Here is a 5,743-nt window from a genome sequence, read left to right as displayed (position 1 = left end):
TAGCATAATTTTCCTTTTGACTGAAGAATTTTCTTTGTTTTTGTCTTGTTTTCTTTCAATGTTGGTCTGCTGGTGAGGAATTCCTTTAATATTTGTTCATATGAAAGCGTCTTTATTTCACCCACATTGTTGAATAATATTTTCTTTGGGTGTAGAATTCTATGTTGGTAGTTCTATGTGCTTATTTTTACTTTAGCACTTAAAAAATGTTATAACATTACCTTCTGACTGACATTGTTTCTTTTGGGAAATCTGCCTTCCATTTTCCAGTTGTTCTTCTAAATGTAGCGTCTTTTATTCCTCTGGTTGCTTTAAAGATTCTGTATCTTTTTTTTTTTTTTCCAGAGCTAGCTGAGGTTTTATTTTGGAAGAAAAAAAAGCAATTGAATTGTTCTGTAGTTGGAGGCATGGGCAAGGGGGTCCTCAGGCAGTAAATTCCCCCGCGGGTGGGCTGAGGGCTAGAGCTGAGCCTCAGGTGTGTCTTCTGTTCCCTGTGCTCCCCTGCACAGCGGCCTCCCTCCCGGGCTCTGGGCAAGTTGCAGGAGGGGCAGGCTGGGAGGGGCTGCCACAGCTGTTCACTTGGGCAGGACGTCAGAAGACGCGGACACCAGCTTCCCATCGCGGGTCTCGATCTTCTTCACAGCCAGGGCCCTGGTGGAGCTGGTGCGGCTGAAGCAGCTGGAGCCCGCGCCAGAGCCAAGCCTGGAGCCCAGGCCATAGCTGAGGCCAGGGCTTGTGAGGACCCCCATAGGCCGAACTCAGACCACCTGCAAAACCGCTGGTGGTCTTCATATGGATACTCGGGTTCTGCATCCCAGACTCTAGCTGGCTCTCTTCGCCCTCCTGCAGCTTCCTGTAGGTGGCGATCTCGATGTCCAGGGCCAGCTTGACGTTCATCAGCTCCTGGTACTCACGCAGCTGCCTCGCCATGTCCTGCTTGGCCCGCTGCAGGGTGGCCTCCAGCTCGGACAGCTTGACGTTAGCATCCTTAACGGCCAGCTCCCCACGCTGCTCGGCATCTGCGATGGCGACCTCCACAGGGAAGCCATCTGGCCTTTGAGGCCGTCAATCTCAGCCTGGAGCCAGCTGATGTTCCGGTTCATCTCGGAGATCTCAGTCTTTGTGCGCCGCAGGTCATCCCCGTGCTTCGCAGCCAGCATCTGCAGCTCCTCATACTTGACCTGGTACATGCTCTCAGCCTCAGCCAGGCTGCGGTTGGCGATCTCCTCGTACTGCACCTTGACCTCAGCGATGATGCTTTCCATGTCCAGGGAGGGCTGTTGTCCATGAACAGCACCACAGACGTATCCGAGATCTGGGAATGCAGCTCCCGGATCTCCTCTTCATGCAGCTCCCTGAGGAAGTTGATCTCGTCAGACAGCCCGTCCAGGCGAGACTCCAGCTCTACCCTGTTCATGTAAGCTTCATCCACATCCTTCTTGATGAGGACAAATTCATTTGCCATCTCTTTACCTTTATTGATCTCATCCTCATTCTCGTTCTTGAAGTCCTCCACCAGCCCCTGCATGTTGCCAAGCTCCGTCTCCAGCTTCAGCTTCTCCTGACCCAGAGTCTCCAGCTGCCGCCTAAGGTTGATGTAGCTCTCGAACATGCCGTCCATGTTGCTCTGAGCCATCTCCTGCTGCTGCAGGAGGCTCCACTTGGGCTCCAGCATCTTGATCTGCTGCCCCAGGAACCGTACCTTGTCGATGACGGAGACAAACTTGGCTAGGGTCTTGATCTGCTCCTTCTCCTAGGTGCACATGGCCTGGATGTTGGGGTCCACTTCCAGGTTAAGGCGGCTCAGCAGACTCTGGTTGACCATGACGGCGGTGATGCCTCCCAGGCTGCTGGCCCCACCATAGCCTCCGCCCAGGCCACCCCAGAAGCTGCTGCTGCCCACTCGGGAGAAGCTGGAGAAGCTGACGTGGGCACCGGGCCCACCTGTGTAGGAGCAGCTGCTGAAGGCCAGTGTGCCCGAGGTGGACACCTTGTACGACTTCTGGGTCACCCTGATGGACATGGTGGAGGCAGATGAGCTGAACCAGGCAGAGATTCCAGAAGGAGGAGAGAAGCTGCTTCTTGGTCTCTTTGTTTTTTTAACAACTTGACTATGATGTGCCTAGATGTGGCTTTCTTTTTATTTATCCAGTTTATGATTCACTGAGTTTTTTGGTTCTGTAGGTGTATGTCTTTTATTAATTTTGTAAACTTTTTGAATATTATTTCTTTAGGTATTGCTTCTGCCCTATTCTTTCTCTTCTCCCATTCCATATTTTTTAGTTTTTTTTTTTTACTCTGTCCTACATATGTCTGCTGCTCTATCTTTTTTCCCAATTATTTTTGTTCTTGTGCTTCAATTTTAATATTTTCTATAATTTTGGAGTTATATAAACCTGTTCTTTTGTGTCACATATCCCATTATTCCCATGCACTGAGTTCCTAGTTTTTTCATTGTAGGATATCCAGTTGAATTTTAGTTTCATTAATTCAAATTATCTGTTACAGTTCTTGGTTCTTTCACATATTTTATTTAACTTTTTCTTTACTTCGTTTAAAAATATTAATCATAGTTAATTTTAAAGTCATTTTCTGATGATTTCACTATCCAGATCATGTGTGTATCTGCATCTTTTTTCATCTTTTATTTTGATTTACATGTCATATTTTTTACCTCTTTGTGTATCTAGTAATATTTTTATTGCATGTCACGTACCATGTATAAAAAATTGTAAAGGCTTCAGATGAGATATTCTAGAGAGAGTTCCACTTTTCCCCTTTTAGGCATATAAGTTGAGCATATGCTTAATTTAATCCAGTCAGAAATTATTCATGATGAGGGCTAGAGTGCAGTTTTATTAAAACTCAGTCTACGTCTGGTTTGCTTCTTTTCCCTAGGATGTAAGAGCATGGTAGATTTCTATTTTGTAATCTCTGAAAGACTGGAAAATCCAGATCTGCTATTCACAATTTGCAGCCTCCTGAAGTTTCAAATTCTGGCACATATTTGTTTCCTAAGAACTGGGTGATTGCTGAAGATTTCGCTTCACCTTTTTACAAGTATTTTACCTAACTGTGCCAGAAGTCAGCAAATGTTCAGTGGGGAAAATCTGCTGAGCATTTGAGTACCATCAACTTTTGTATTTGTCATACCAGCCTTGTCAAACTGCTAAAAGCTTTGCTGTTTTTTCTCTCCGCGAGCAGGGGCTCTTTGTCTGAATAAGCCTGGTCCTCAGCTTATCCTCAGAGTTGGTAAATTTTCCAAAGGAGAAAAATAGTTGAAGATTGCCAACTTACAGTGGAAAAGATTCTCTCTCCTTGAAATTTTAATTTATTTAATCTTTGTTTCCACCACTATTTGGTACCTTTAACATGATGATTTTGGGAAATCATCCAGTTTTTTGTAGTTGTAGAAGATTGTTGCCTCTCACATACTTTTATTCAGAAGCATATTTGAATAGATTTTTTTTTTTTGACATGTAGTTTCGCTCTTTTTGCCCAGGCTGGAGTGCAATGGCGCAATCTCAGCTCACTGCAACCTCCGCCTCCTGGGTTCAAGCGATTCTCCTGCCTCAGCCTCCTGAGTAGCTGGGATTACAGGCATGCACCACCACCTCGGCTAATTTTGTATTTTTAGTACAGACGGGTTTCTCCACGTTGGTCAGGCTGGTCTTGAACTCCCGACCTCAGGTGATCCATCTGCCTCAGCCTCCAAAAGTGCTGGGATTACAGGCGTGAGCCACTGCACCTGGCCTTTGAATAGATATTTTTGATGCTATTATAACTAGGATCTTTGAATGATTTAAATGTTTCTTATTCACTTATAGAACTAAAAAATTATTTTTCATATATTGTTTTTGTATCCAGCAATTTTACTAAAGTCCCATTGTAAATGCAACAGTTTATCCATAGATTTTTAAACAATTTTTATGTACTCAATTATATATAAATGATAGTTTTACACTTCTTTTTGCATACTTATGTTCTTATTAATGTGTTGAATTGTCTAGGACCTCCACTATAATGGTGAATAGTAGTGATGATGGCAGCCATTTTGTTACATCCCCAATCTCAAAGGCCAGTATTTTAATATATTACAGATAAGTGTAATATTTTGAATAGATATTTCTAGATACATTGTATCATATTAAGTTCCCTTGCATTCCTTGTTTTGTATTTTTTGGTATATATTAAATTTTATCAAGATCTTTTTGCTTATGCCTCTTTATATAATCAAAATTTTGTTCTGTAAAATATGAATGTGCTGAATTACATTTTAAAAATTTTAACCAGAATTGCCTTCCTGGGATAAATCCAGCTAGGTCGTGATGTATTAGGCTGTTTATATATTGTTGGAGATGATTTATGAACATTTTAAAGGATTTGTTCATTCATGGCCATGAGTCAGAATGGCATATAATTTTATTTGTTCATATAGTCCTTGTCAGGTTTCGATCTCAAGGTTATGCTAGCCTCAAAAAAAAATAATTTTGGGAGTGTTATACCTTTATTTATTCTATGGAAGAGGTTTTGTTAGATCGTAATTACTTTCTTCTTGAATTATTGCTGGAAATTGCAGCAAAGCCATTTTGGCCTAGATTTTGTCTGTGGGAGATGTTTAGTTTTTAGTTTCTTTAATAGTTATAGGAATATTCAAGTGATCCTCTTGTTTTGGTTTTCTCACTGTTTTATTGAGATATAATCGCATATAATGAAAACCACAAATCTTAAACAAAAAGATTAATTTTAACAAATGAATACATTAATGTCACCGTCACCCAGATCAAGGTAAAGAATATTCCATGACCCCAGAAAGTTCCCTTGTGCCCTTTCCAGTCACTATCCCATCCTTTAAGTGACCATTCTCATATCATAGATGAATTTTGCCTATTCCTGCACTTCATATAAATGAAATCATAGGGTATATATTCCTTTTTGTGTCGCTTCTTTCACTCATCATCACAGTTTTGAGATCCATACCTGTTGTTGCATTTATCAGTAGTTCGTTCATTTTTTGGTTGTATCCTTTCCTGGTTTTGGTGTTAGGGTGATGCTGGCTTCATAGAATGAATTAGGGAGGGTTCCTTATTTCTCTATCTTGTGGAATAGTGTCAAAAAGATTGGTACCAATTCTTTGAATGCCTGCTAGGATTCTGCTGTGAATCCATCTGGTCCTGGACTTTTTTTGTTGTTGGTAATTTTTTAATTACCATTTCAATCTTGCTGCTTGTTGTTGGTAGGTTCAGGGTATCTAGTTCTTCTTAATTTAAGCCAGGATGGTTGTATCTTTCCAGGAATTTATTTATCTCTTCTAAGTTTTCTAGTTTATGTGTATAAAGGTGTTCATAGTAGCCTTGAATGATCTTTTGTATTATCTCCTTTCTTTCATCAGTTTTTTTGTGTCTCTCTTTTTGGTAATTTTTTTATCTTTTCAAAGAACCAGCTTTTTGTTTCATTTATCTGTTGTACTTTTTTTGGTTGTTGTTGTTGTTTCAATTTCATTTAGTTCTGCTCTAATCTTGGTTATTTCCTTTCTTCTGCTGGGTTTGGGTTTGATTTGTTCTTCTTTCTCTGGTTCCTTGGGGCGTGACCTTAGATTGTCTGTGCTCTTTCAGACTTTTTGATATATGCATTTAGGGCTGTGAGCTTTTCTCTTGGCATCGCCTTAGCTGTATCCCATAGGTTTTGATAGGTTGTGTCATTATTGCCATCCAGTTTGAATAATTTTTTAATTTCCATCTTG

The 5,743-nt window shown here is 41.1% G+C and overlaps 1 pseudogene; it reads right to left on the bottom strand.

The window, feature by feature from the left end:
• Positions 1 to 575: 575 nt before the first annotated feature.
• Positions 576 to 2,053, bottom strand: LOC116811430 (keratin, type II cytoskeletal 8-like; annotated as a pseudogene).
• Between the last annotated feature and the right edge of the window lie 3,690 nt (positions 2,054 to 5,743).

This window comes from Hylobates moloch, unplaced genomic scaffold (genome assembly GCF_009828535.3).
Source record: "Hylobates moloch isolate HMO894 unplaced genomic scaffold, HMol_V3 SCAFFOLD_7, whole genome shotgun sequence".
Taxonomy (NCBI): domain Eukaryota; kingdom Metazoa; phylum Chordata; class Mammalia; order Primates; family Hylobatidae; genus Hylobates; species Hylobates moloch.
This window is presented reverse-complemented; position numbering and strand designations above follow the sequence as displayed.